This window comes from Aptenodytes forsteri, unplaced genomic scaffold (assembly GCF_000699145.1).
Source record: "Aptenodytes forsteri isolate BGI_AS27 unplaced genomic scaffold, ASM69914v1 Scaffold164, whole genome shotgun sequence".
In the NCBI taxonomy this organism is placed as follows: domain Eukaryota; kingdom Metazoa; phylum Chordata; class Aves; order Sphenisciformes; family Spheniscidae; genus Aptenodytes; species Aptenodytes forsteri.
This window is the reverse complement of record NW_008795527.1, coordinates 5,578,063-5,592,760: the sequence shown is the minus strand read 5'-3', so window position 1 is coordinate 5,592,760 and position 14,698 is coordinate 5,578,063.

The window sequence follows — 14,698 nt, the reverse complement described above, 5'->3', positions numbered from 1 at the left end:
AGTTGTACAAAGAATGTTTCTGCAGTTTTACTAACAGGAAGTGAATTGGATGTAAAACTAAATGCAAATAAAAGCTCTACCCTACAATTTTGTTTTTTTGTTATATCCTCCTCCATTTTTAAGATTGCATTATTCTCCAGTTCATGCTAAGTCAATGTTAGATATTAATGAAAGACCCAGCAACACTTCTTTCCCCATTAGCTGCAGGTGCCAGCGTTGATATTTTGGAAAATAAATGCATATCTGGAGGCTGTAATAATAGCACTAGTTCTTTGTTTTAGTGAAGATACCCCCCCACCCCATGGCCCGTTCATAGATTCTGCACCATGTACATCTTCAGAATAACAGTGGAGTCAGTTGCAGGGCACTAATTTTTCATGTCATTCAAACTTTTGTGGAGGGATCAAAACTATGACTTAGGCAATCTTTTTGAAAGGGCAGACTGGAGATCCAAAGAGTTATTTGCTGTCAACCAAACACCTGTAAAATACTACTAATAAAATCCCAACAAAGCTTCCCAGTACTTACTTCACAGTGTAGAGCTACAGTCTGAAGCATTACAACTTTACAGTGGTATCACTAAAGTGTTTCGGAAAATACTGATGTTTTTGTGCCTAATATTTGAGTGCCTGATCAAAGAATAGGATTTTTGTTGTGTCAAATTGTCATTTTGAAAAAAAAAAATCTGTTTAGGAATGAAAAGTAAGACTTCTTCAAAATTTCTCATGAAAAAGAAATAAAAATTGTTTAGAAAAACTAATTATTTTGGCTTCACTTCCCAAAATGAAATTGTGTTGCAGAGAATTGCCTGTGCTGCCTCTAACTCATGGAGATCCAGTAAGAACTGGTGGTGTGAAGAATGCTTTAAGTGAAAGCATGACTCAGTTACAAAGTCGGCATTTTAGAATGGATTTAACCAGGTGGACAGTGTGGTGGGAGATTGGTTAGATGAAATAGGTTAAGTCATAAGAAGATTGTGGGGAAAAATGTGACATGACAGACGAAATAAGTAGTTCTTCACAGGAGTCTTCCACTCTTGGTAGAAAATGGGGTAGTAGAATTTTGCCTTGTGGAGTAAAACAGAGAATTTAAGTGCTCTTTTGAGTTCAATGAGGCTTTTGAAAATATTAGAGCAAAAGATTCAGGTTTCTGAAGTTGTGATTCATTCAACCTGCAACTCCAGGACAAAATGTCACTGAAATTTGAGTGATTTTTGGACTCAGCACTTGGGTCCAGAACCAGTTTTGCATCTGGTGCCTACTATTACTGAATTTACACAGGACTCTCTACTCAGTCACCCTCATGCTCTTGCTGATTAGAGACACTTAGCTAAACATAGGTTAGGCATTTAGCACTGCACAATGACTACAGCTTTTACCTTTCTGGAGGAGTTTGTTTTGGATATGAACCGGGGTCATTCTAGAGTTCTTGTTGGGCATTTCAATACGACATCTACAACTTGGGTCCATTTTTTCTTTAAAGGACCTCTACCATTTATGCCTCCAAAAGGAAAGCAAATAACTAACAATTGTAAACATATAAAATGATTCATATAGATCAGTTCAGTTATGAAACTTGTACTATTATAATAAAAAAAAGAGAAGTAATATAAATGGAGGTGTGGGAGCACAGAGTGCTTGTGAGGTTGATGGTGTCACCTATGCCAGAACTACCGGAGCAGAGCAATGTTGTAAATGCACACAGCAGTGAAGGAATCAGCAGGTCCCAGCATAGCTACATGAATGTTTGGAAAAGCTTCTGCTTTTGAGTGTGGAATCTTAGCTTTTGTGACATGATACTGTGAGATATTTTAATCCCCGAAGGAATAAAATTGGCCTATGCAGCACTGCGGTTATTTGGCAGATAGCAGTGATCGTACTGTCATTTTGACAGATTGAGTGCATCGGGTTCATAATTATGGATGATCAGCTAACTGCTTAGCCCGGTGCCTTCACTCCTATACCGTCCCTTTCTCTCAATCACTAGAGGACTTCCCCTTTCTTGTTGGGTGAGCTTTGCTATATTGCTGAATACACCTTCCTTCACCAGGACTGTATGAAGAGTTTTGCTTCTGTCAAACATGGTTTTAAGGTTAAGCTAGCTGAGGTATGCCCGTGTGTCATGCATAAAAGCTCAGTTATGTCCTGGTTCCTGTCTAGCTTCTGGGGACTGGCTTTGAACTGAGGCACCAGCTTAGAGTGAGATCTCAGCCCACTCCCTGAATGACCTGGGGGCACGATGATGCATATATGTGTGATTATAACTCTTGGTTTTAAAATAATGTGGCAAGGCAACTTTTTTGTTACCTGCCTCAAATTTTTTAATTCATTCCTTCATTTTTCATCTTTCCCAGTTATGGAGATGTCAAGATTTAATAATCTTTGAAACACTCTCCCTGTGGCACAGAATGTGGAAATATAAATCACACATGTGATGGAGCATGCATGTGTTCAGGCATCCTGAACCGGACGTGCTGGCAGAAATGTCCTGGAACTACCTTCCTCTTAATTCCTGCTTTTAGTTCACTTGCAAAGCTAATTGGATATAGTTTCTCCATGTAAGCTGTAGCTTGGCTTGTATTTCTACTTGGTTTAATGACTAATCTCCTTCCAATCTATATATGTTTAATCAGGAAATGACCTAGGTCAGATAATGTCTGCTGCAAATGTTGTTCTACTTGCAGCATGTTTCGCTGAGCGATAGCAAATCTGTTGAGAATTCCTGCAATGCAAATGCCTTTCAAAACACTTTTACTGAAGGAGAGGATACGTGTCAGACTGTGAATGGCTGCCTCCCTATTCCTTACTGCCTTGATGTTTTCAAGAACAGTTTTGGGGATACAATATATCCATGCTGTATTTATCCATGAAGGCTTCTGCTTCTCAAGCTGCTGCTAATTTAAGTTTCAAAGAACTTCCTTTGGTATTAAGCAATTATTTATAATTTGTCCTAAATCTCAGACCTGTCCTAAATCTCGTTTACTTTCATTCCTGTTTTCTTTCCTGTTTCTAATAAATGCAAATCTCCATATATCATTAAAATCTGCTCTACAAATTTCAAATTGCTGTGTCTGTCTGTCAAATCTACATTTTTTTTTAACATCTGTCTATGTATGACTATATACCTGCAGACTCCAGAAAGGGCAAGGGGTCTTGCCGAAGCAGTGACACAGTAGGTGTCTTTTTCAGTTAATATTTGGGAACGGGAAACAAGCTTCTTTTATGGCCATTTCAAACATTTGATATTCATTAAGACCACTGCTTGCTGTTGCAAAATTGAAAAGCCTCATGGACTTTTGTGCTTGTTTTGTGAAGAGTGACATCAAGACTAACCATCTGAAGGTCTTTTCATCATGGTCAACAGCCAACATTTAGCACTAACACCATTGCCAGCAGTGACACTGCCTTGGAGAAGAAACGCCACAGCAGAGCCAATGCCTGCTCCTGTATGGGTGAATCTATTCCAAACCAGTAAGTCATGCCTGGGAAGAGGGACTGTCAAGTTGAATGAATCTGCTCATTGACAAAGGATGTGCTGTCTTTGGCGGGTGGTCAGGCCTCCCGTTACAGTGCCTGGTGTGATGTCCATGGCGCGGTTGGTGCTAAGTGAGATCACTGCCTCTCCGGTGAGGGAGAGGGCAGGGGATCAGTTCTGCCAGCCCGGGCTGAGGAGTGCCTCAGTGCTGGCTCTAATTGTATTCCTGCTGCCGAGGAGCCTAGAAATGAGAAAGCAAACAACTGCACTAAGCTGCTGCACTGAGGGAAATATAGGGAGGTTTTTCACATGCTAGTCTGTTCAACAAAGCCCCCAAATATACCCATGTTGGGGAATAGCTGTCATCCTGACCCTGGCTATTTGTTTCCTTCTTGCCTGATTATTGTGGATTAATACGCTGCCTTTTTTTCCCCCTGTAATATTCTGGGCTTGAGGGAGCATAGGAAACAGCATATCCTATCAAATAAAATGGTAGGGAATGGTTCTTGAATGCTTGATCATTCTTGTCATATTGTTTGCCTACTCTTTTTGTGTTGTAAATGCTCAGTAAGACCTTTGATCCCTAAGCTGGTCACATGAACTTCATTGCTCAGGGTGAGGCCCTGCTGTGCATTCAGTGAAATTACTATATCTGTGGAAAAGAATTAAGGGACACAGGCTGCTTTGTGCAAACCAACCTGGGAGGATAGATGTGTTCTGGAAATTAAGGTTCTGTGTCTCTGCCTCAGCCGTGCCTCTGCAGAGGGAGCAGCTTCGCTGTGCAGGCTGGCTGCTGCAGCTGAACACAGCTTTGCCTTGCTGTGCTTGCCTACCTGGGCAGATGCTAGGACACAAGGGGAAAGCGGATAGGAGCTTGGACTGGTTTGCCTGTCGTGCATAGGATCCTTGATGAAACACAGGAGTCGTCACGCAGTGAAAGGGGAAGAAACCTGCCCTGTGCTTTCTGTGCCAAAAAGGGAGGGTGTGATGGTCACTGACAGCCCTTCCTGGCTGTTTCCTCGCTGGATGCAGCTCTGTGCTGGAGGAGGAAGCGAAGAATCAGAGCGGTGATACACACGCTTACGGTGTGAACTTCCTGTAGCGTAGGAAAGGATGCTGCTATCTCCCACAAAGCCTTCCACAAACCCTGCAGCCACTCTTGACATGAGTAACGTTGAGCGACTGCTTAGCGGAGTCCAGAGTGAATAGCTGCATTGTGAAGGGTTTGGCTCGCTTCTGTTCTCACTGGCGTTTCAGAAAGAAGGACCTCAAGGTAAATGAAGATAAATAGAATCGGTAATGTAATAAACCAGACAATGACAAAGAAGTGTTGAACAACAATCAAAACTCTATGCAGGGACCGAAAGTTTGCTGTCATGGATACATGTCCATTTCTGGGTTATTTTATTTGCGCAGCTAAGTTTATAATACAGAAAAAGACAAAGTGCTGTTTTAGTAAAAAAAACCCTCTATCATACCTATCATTTCTCTGATTGTGAAAATTCCTTTGGTTTATGAATAATACTTATTTTATCACCAGGACAGATAATCTAATATTCTAGTCATTTTTGAGAGAAATCATCTGGAGAAGTATTTCCTCATTTACACCCCTTGCTGTAGAAGCTGTCACTCTTACCTTCTTTGATTCATTTACCAGCTCAACTAATCCAAGTGGCCTTTCTTTGGTCATGCCTGTAATTCCTTTTCTTCTTCATCCTGGGAAGGACCAAGACATAGGCACAACCTGCCTACGTGAGGAAGCTGCATGGTCCAGTGATATGAGAGAGAGTGCAACGTGTATTTGCTGTTAATAGGGAGGCCAGATTCCCGAGCTCCTTCCCTGGCAAATCCGTGCTGGAAAATGGCTGCTTAAAATAACTCAGACCAGCATCTTTGGTGCAAAGAATTTATTTTTTCACTTCACGGGTATAGACTGCATGGAGAAAACAGCCTATAAAGACATGTTTTGCACTGTTGTCCTTTACAACCTGTGATAATCTTTTTCACTGTCATTCCATCTTTCGTTGAGTAGGACAAGACTATATGTTACAATATATATTTTTTTTTAATACCTGTCAGTGTGATGACCCTCCCTCCCCCTGGCAGCCACTGACAGCTGACTCATGTTTCTTTCCTAGAGAATGACAGCCTCAAGGTTTTAGTTCCTGTCTCGATTCTGGCTCAAGTTTAGGAAAATATAATTTAAGATATACAGAGGAATTTTCTAGTGAATAGCTTATCCTTTCTTCCTCTATTGTCTTCCAGATTCAGTCTTACCTTTGACGTTGCTTTATTTCTTGTTTTTCCTCTTAAATCAAGGGAGTATACAAATTTTGTGCAGACAAGGTAACAGTGACCAGGAGAATTGAGATACATGTGCTCTTTTTTAAAACAAATTAACAAATATATCACTCTCATGTTCCTTGGTATCCAATGTTTTGCAGTAAATTAACTAATGGTTTAGTAGCATGGGTTGCTAAATTATCATGCCCACCTGTTGTCTCTCTTGCTGTCTTACCCAAAGAATGAATTGAAATATAAAGATTATTCCATCTGGTATATGTGGTTTTGTCAAAATGAAAAAGAAAAAAAAATGTAGAAAGAGAATACATTTTTCAAGCTTAATTAATGTGTAGTGTGGTTACACTTATGTAAGTTACTTATATAAGTTACAGTTATATAAGTTACCACTTATTTACACAAATTTGTGCCTAAAATTAAAAAAGAAATCTGTACTTTAATTCAGCATCTACTCTTGCCTAGCATTATGATTTCAACTGTGTAAGCTGTCCTTTTTCTATTAAACAAGCTAATCTCTATCTGCTGTTCTATTCTGGTTGCAAAAAGCCCAGCTTATATAGGAGATGAGTTTGAAAATTTTCTGTAATCATTGTACGGTAATCGCCTTGGTAACTACGTGGACAATTATAGATATGTTTTGTTCCCTTAAGAGGTGCATAAAATAGTGATTAAAGCTAACATATACCAGGAGGATGCAGCCTTTCTATATCAAGCTTTTTATAAGAAGAGATTGTAACCACTCCCACAATTTTACTGCAGAAACACACAATGTGTTTGATGTTTCATGCAATAAATTTATATCCTTCTTATAGGCAATAAAATTAGTAATTAAAAATATTACCACCCATTATGGGAGAGACAACATGTTACAATTATGTACTTAAATTACATTAAAGTACTTGATGTGGAGGTAAATCACATAGAGTGATAGGTCCTCATATGCTTGTGTACACTCACCTTCATGTACAAATATCTGTTCTAATTCAGGCACTTTATGCTAAGAGTTATTCTGATTTTAGAGTAATACTGCTAACATAAGAGAAAAAAACTTGTAAGAAAACTTCAAGACTTGGTTGGTAACTAGCTGCACACTGAAGACCAAGGCTCTGCTCTGAGGCGATCACTGTTCTCTAAACAGAAGTTAGCTCCATGTGTGGTAGATGATACAGTGCCATCCCTTTACTCCTCCTGTAGCCCACCTCGAGCTGTAGTGGGTAGTCTGCCTTTACACATAAGCCTCTCCCCTTAATTTGGACAAAGCCAACTAGCATTTAGCTACTTGATAAACTTCAGATAAACTCGTAACAACCAAGGGATTATGATTATTGTTTAATCGTGTCAAAATGAATCAAGAAGAACAATAATAGTACAGCAGCTACCATAGCTTCCCTTCATCTAAGCAGAGCCAGTATTGTCTACTGGGAAAAGTGCATTTTACTTGTGCGGTAAAGCAATCACTCACATGAAGTACCGTGTGAGGGGTATAATGGCCAAAAAGGGGAAATGTGTTCACATCAGCCTAAATGCTGCTGTTGGGGCCGAATTCTGCCCCCCATTACAGTCCTGGTAAGCCCAGCAACTGCACACAGACCTCTAATTCCTCTTGTTTGTTCCCCATGCCATGTGTGTCAGTGGACAGGCACTTCAGAGAGGCAACCAATTGTGCTGGTTACCTACAAAAGGCATGGGAGCTGTAATGGTGCCACCCATAATTCCCCCACCCCCATATCAGCATGCAAAGCAATCTACGCTTCTATAAATGAAATACCCTTAGAAGTATATTTTTTATTCCAGAATTTATAAGTGAGTTTTGCCAATATGTTCAGAATTTATGCATACAAATACATAAGTTTTTTTTTTCCCACACTGTTTGAAATTATTGTAATTATTTTTATGGAAGATTTTACTTGTTTTTCAACTTTGCTGTTTCAAAATGTGGTTATCAGCCTGACATCTTTTTGGCAACCTGCCCCTGTAGTCACTATTTCCATGATTTATCAGCATACAGCCACAAACGTATTGAGTCTACATGACTGAAATATACACATCGAGTAATGCCAAAGTATTTACTGGCACTGGCAATACTTGCTATTGTAAGGCTTGGAACCACAGTTTCTTCTTTAAATTAATTTTAACTTTACCTGGAGATGTGGTAGCTACCATAAGACCTCTAGCACTGTAGCTAAGACTGTGGAATTATCTGTTTACCACAAATATTTCTGGAATTTACTCTTTCTCAAAGACATTGTTACTTCCAGGTTTGTTTATGGCTCAGTAGAGCATGTTATGAAACTATATAGCACAGAAAGAGTTTTCCTTATCTTTCTTGGTGAGTCATCCTTTCTCTGGAAGGACACGTATCCTTTGATTTGTTTCAGTGCAGGAAAGAAAGGCTTTATGCTTTAAGGTTTATGCATTGGTTACAAAATTGTGGATGCTCTCTTTCATTTATCTTAGCACAATGCCTTTTTTCCCCTTAATTTCAAGAATTCAAATGACTAATACAGCACATTTCACAGTCAGAAAGAGGCAGCACTAATTAGTTTGTACTTATTTTCATTCATATCAGCTGGATAAATGCACCTTGAGTTCCTTGTCCTGCTACATGCTTTTTGTGTGATCTTAAGCTGCCTATGTTTTAGTTCCTTCTGTATAAAAATATGGAAAGTTAAACATCCTTACCTCCTGCGAGACTCTTCAGGTTAGATAACGAAAGGATCTGTCAGTCTCTTTAATGCTACTCCCATATCATAGGCAACCTTCAGGCAGCATACCTGCCTGTGGATAAGAGTGTTGCCTAATCTTTAAGCTGTCTGGTCCTTTGTGCTCCAGAGATGCCCTATAGCTGTACCTCGGGCTGTACAAGTTCAGCTCACCATCTGTGCAGTCAACACATTTGGTCAGGAAAGGCAGCCTCGAGGTATCCCCAGCAGTCATACTTGACAGTGTTAATATAGTGGATACCACAAACACTTAGGATAGGTTCACCTTTGCACTGTTGCCTTCTAGAAATATCATATGAAAGAATACTTATTCATTTAAAAATCTCTGTGAGACATCAACAGAGTTGTTTCTTGGCTTTTATAAACAACAAACAAACCAACCCCAAAGCTTTCTTTCTCTTTAAAGGAGTTGTTCCACATCCTGTATCTTTAGTCCAAGAATGCAGAACAACCCAGAATACGTTTTCACTGGAGTGCTGCTCCCTGTGTATTAATTTGTTTGGTTAGTAAATAAGAAAGGGTGGTTTTCCAGGGAAGAAAAGATTAAGTTTCCAGGCCCAGGGTAACTGCTGCTCTGAATCTTTGAATTACCTTTGGGAACTCATTATGGGATTTAGGAATTTTTGTCTTTTTTTGTTGAGGTTGAGAGTATACAAATTAATGAGAACTAAAGCCATTGAGGCCATAAGGAAATATTTCTTTCAGTTAGGGTGAGAGTGCTCCTCAGTGGGCATGTATAGGTGAAAATATTTGATAACAGTAACATATATTGAATGTGGAGTTGTCTTCCAAGCGAAGCAGTGCAGGTCTGGGAGATGCGGGCTCTTGTTCTGCTCTTACGGTGCTCTGATAAATATGCTCAAGAGCTGTGTAAAATCACAGCCCCACCTGCTTGTAGGCTTGAAGCAAAAAATACCTTAGCAGATCAAGGCTCCTTTTCTCCCCGTCCTGTACAGTGCACCTCACCTTAGGGTGTAGCAGCTTCTCCAGTTAGTCACCGTCCTCTTCCCTGTACGAGAATGTAAGCAGTGAAACCAGTGGTTTGTATATATCCGTGAACTCGGCTCTCCCCAGCTGGCTGAGTGCTAAATAGCAGGGTGGGTTCGTGTGTGCCAACCTTTTACAAACAATCACTTGCGGACGTGCAGCCAGGGTGTGCAAAGCAGTAACGAGTGATCCTCAGTGTGCACAGAAAGGTAACAGAAGACACAGTAGATCTTTCTGAAGTATTTTTAGGCTCTTTCCTGAAGCAACGACCAGGTCTAAGCATGAAAAAAAACCTCTGAGGAGTGTTCTCTCATGAGCATTACAACCTTGAAAAATTATTGCCTATGGTATCTTTTCTGTTTCTCACAGGTCACACTTAGACATGTACAAAGGGTGACTTGATGAACATCTACTTAAGAACAGTTGGGTTTGGAATTATAGGGAAATTTTGAAATGCAGTGCTTGATATGGCAGTGTGAACTAAAGGATGACCTGGCTGTATTTGGGTTCTTTCTTATTATGCAAAGATAGGGGAAAGCTGTTGTTTTTGTGTGTCTTCTCTTATTCTAAAGGGATCAGCAAATACCTGATACCTCTTAAAAGAAAACAGTCTGCTGAAATAGATCCACTTTTAGTGACTAGTGGGTCAGTTACTTTACAATACACAGTAGCAACCCAAGGTGGTAAGTGATGAATAGCATGAGCACCTCGAACAGCAAGGAAAAGGTATGAATATATAGATTGCAAATTCTGGAGATTTTCTGGTGGAGGAGTAAATATTCCTCCCCTTCTGATTGGTGTTTTTGGACTTTTTAATTGCCATGGAGACTTTTTATTTCCACCTGACTCATACTGTGGATCTGTGAACAAAGGAAGAAACAAAAGGAAGCAGACCAGTGACTTGGCCGATCCTGTGGAGGACACCTCAGCATTTGGAAATTTCTCTGTGTCAGCCTTTGGCAAGAACACGTGTAGCACATGAAACAATCCAAAGTATATCAGCCTTATCCTGCAAGATCAAGTTACTTTTGCATCTTAAGTGCTGAGGTGTCCCACAGTCTCTCACCTGCATGGTACACAAAGGTATGGTGGCTTTTCTTTGTTCTGGTCAAGCACAAATATTTGCACACAGGAAAATGCTTTAGCTCTGCAGACCAATACATCAGCCACCTGCCTAGAAAAGCCAACACCTTTCTGCGCTGAGACGGATACGTAGGGGAGGATCCTGTTCCGTCAGTTCTCAAATTCCTGTGCCTCACCTCACTGATGTTAAGTCCACGTTTATTTGACTACCCTTGGTCTGATTACAACAGATAAGTCCAGATAGTAAAGCAGGCATGGATACGTGAACATGTGGTAATAAAGTTCTCTTCCTGGAATGTGTCGTGTTCGTAGCAAAGGCAGAACTCAGAAGTCTTTTATACAAAACATGGGCTTCCACAGGTGATGCTATATTATGCTCATGTTAATATTAGCATCCATACATATAGTATACAGGTTATGAATTCTGTAAAAGCACACAGTCTACACAGGTAGGCTTTCTCAGCTATTGGCCCTTATATTGTGACTGAATTTATTCTGTGTAAAACAAATGCTGCTCTTACATTCGCATTTTCAGTCTTTTTTTCTCTTCCATCAGCTCTAATCCAAACAGCAGAGGTCAAATAAACCTGGTTGGTTTAGTTCAAGTTAACCAAGGACCAAAAGGAACGGTTACCAACTCTTTCTTAAGAGAGGGAAGTAAAGAGTGTGAATAAAAATCTGCCCACTAATATGAAAAAAGCTGTGTGGCACACAAGCAGACAAGAAGGGAAGAAAAGAGGGAGTAGTGTCTCATGCCATTCATTTCAGAGGAAAAAAGGGGAAGAATCATGTTTTGTCTGCCATTGCACAGGCTACAGACGTATTATCCCGAGCAATGAGACTTTAATCTGAGATCTGAGTTTCTGTTCCATCAGGAGAGATATTACCTGGCAAAATAATCTTCAAAGAGGAGAAGGTAGAAAGATAGTAGCAGCTGTAAAATTAAGGATGAATGCTGAACTAAGCTGTGAGTGGAAAATATGTGTGCAACATACAGGGTGGTTTTTACCTGAATATCTAGCTCCACCAAAAGGACTGGATCTGAATCTTTAAGAATCACAAAGACAGTCCCATTTCTCAAGGCTATGGCTGAGAACAGATTTCAGCCTGGTATGGTGTTTTGAGAAGGGAAAGAAGAGGGTGAAACCCCCTTTAGTCGCTTTGCAAAGTAGATCTCATCGGACACAGAGGAATTCGTGTGCCTGTGACATTTCTGGAAAGTGGCTGCTGTCTGCTTGGATGGGTGGTTTGTCAAAGCTGTCAAAAACTTCTGCAGTGGAAAATACTGTTCTAGATTATAGATGCAACCAGTATCAATAATACCTTTGGAAATTAATCCACATTTTCTTCAAATGTTAAAATAACATGCATTGCAGTGTAGATATAAAGGGTAACTTTCGTTCAAGAATGAAAGTCAGTGACCATTGATCATTCTGAAAATTTTATTATTTATAAGATAGTATTTAATTCTTATAGTTTATTTCCTGTCTGCTGGCTCAATGTCAAATGTCCAAAATAAGGAGAACAACAGTAAACTTCTAGGCCCAGGGCTTGCATTACTTGTTTCTTCCACAATCCCAGTAAATGATAATTCTACCATTTATTTTCTGTTACAGCACTGAGGTAAGTCAGACTATGGAGCTTAACGTTCCTGAGCCCAGGCAAGTTCTGGACTGTGGTCCTGAATCACAAACCTTTTGGGATTCCAGCTTTGTGGATTCTTGACAGCCATCTCTTTGCTTATGAATAGATCCACTAAAAACAGTGACCCAAATGTAATCCCGAAGCATGCAAATGTTTGTGTAAAATAATAGTCAACATACAACTTTCAGATCAAGCAAGTTGACATCCATCTGCTCATAGTTGAGTAGAGCATAGGATATATACAGGAGTTCAGTGTTTCTATAAGGACCAAGATGTATTTGAGTTGAGTATCTAGTCTTTTAACTTGATACCCTACCTGCTGCATCATAGATGCTAAGAGGGAAGCATGACAATACTATCCATTTTAATATAAACCTGCACCAGCCGAAGTAAATAGATACACATTTGTATATTATTAGCAATTTTTATCAGTAGTGAAGAATGAATAAACTTGATTTTGACTGAGTGGGGGTAGCCAATATGCGCCATCTCCAGAGAAACCAGAGCAAAGTCTACACATCAGGATTTCTCAGGACAGTAAATTCACTGAGGGCAATCACAGGCATGAGATGTGGTTTCAGTTTGGTAACCTTATCTCGGAGAAACTACAGCATGTCCTTTTATCTAGGAATAGCTCTTGCACGTTAGCTATTCACTTGCTGAGCACCACCCCTCGTCTCTATAACCCTGACGGTTTAAATTGTAAAACTAAGGTAAGACCCTGTTGCTGTGTATTATGTTGCTTTTGCAATTTTGCTCCAGTCAGTTAAACAAGCAGGTCTTGTTTTCTATTCACTGAAAGTAGTGACATATTTTTAGCTGATAATTCTCTAAAAGCAGTTAAATTAGAAATCCAGCTAAATAATCCCACTGAGTTGGGATTGCTGACTTCACAGAACGGGTGAGGTTGGAAGGGACTTCAGGAGGTCACCTGGTCCAACCCCCTGCTCAAGCAGGGCCACCTAGAGCCAGTTCCCCAGGACTGTGTCCAGATGGCTTTTGAGTATCTCCAAGAATGCAGACTCCATCACCCCCCTAGGCAACCTGTGCCAGTGCTTGGTCACCCTCACAGTAGAAAAATGTTTCCTGATGTTCAGACGGAACCTCCTGTGTTTCAGTTTGTACCCATTGCCTCTGGTCCCATTACTGGCCACCACTGAAAAGAGCCTGGCTCTGTCCTCTTTTCACCCTCCCTTCAGGTATTTATATACATTAATAAGATCTGCCCTGAGCCTTCTCTTACAGAGTTACATTGATGTGACATCAGGCTGCGTTTGTGGCTTCCCTCTCTTTAGTATAGAAATGTATTAACATTTCAGTGTGAAGAGTGACAGCCGTCAGCACAAAAAGGACATCATCCCTGGGTTTGGGCTGTATATACGTGCATGTATCTACTTAACAGGAAAGAAGAATTAAAGTGCTCATCCACTGCATAATCCCAGAGGATCCCTCAGCATATTTATGCTTTTCAGCGTTCGTATGTGTGAGGATGCCCTTCTTTTACTGAAAGACTGATGGAATATCTGGACTGACTAGGGTAATCCAGGAAAGTAGTCTTTTATGGCAGACACTGTTATCTTTGCAATTAATGTAATAGTAGTAGGCAAGGGAACAAGAATACCATGGGCAAAGATGTAATTACTAGAGTTAAAGGGAGGACAACAGGTTTGTTTTGCAGCTGCTTTCCAGATCTGAAATGGTTAGTTTTTGTTTCACACTGGAATAAAAGCATAGTCATGCAAATACTTCCACAAGTGCAGCCTTCCCTCAAATATCCATCCAGAGCCTGAAACTAACTTAGTCTTCTGAATCTTAAGTAGGTGAAGCAGGCTTTGGCTAATAGTGTAACTATCCCACATTTGATTTCCTGCCTGAGTTAGAGCAGAGATTGTTTCAAGCCAATGTCTCCCGTGATCTCAGCTGATGTTGAAAGTGAATGTAAGGAGGGAAAAAATTTCCCTGCAATATGACAGCAAAGACCCACCACTTTCCACCTAATCTTTTGGTAATATTTTGAATCTGCCATACTTAAGCATTTCCTATTTTGTGCTGTGCTTCTCCCCAAAGTAAATCTTCTCTTGACCCTACTTTAAAAGTTCTGCCATGGCTATCCTGTGTTATCCCTGACAGCTAGCTCACATCCCTTTCTCCTGAACATCTCTGGCATGCTCAAAAGAGGGTGTGCCCACAGCCTGGGTAATGTTGCCAAATCCGGAATAGATATGGACATAAATTAGTAGAGCTAAACACAACTCAAAGGAATGTGATTACCAGTTTAATTTTGTTTCTAGCATTTTCCCATAGGTTAAAAAAAATCATTTAACTGATTATGAAGACAATATACTGTTAATGACTAATACAAACATTTTTTTTCTCTTAGTGTAGAGGTCATTTATCACCACTCTGTTGGAATATACCCTTATATCCAAATTTTACATAATTATGAAGACATAGATAGGCACAATATAACTTGTTCATGACAAATT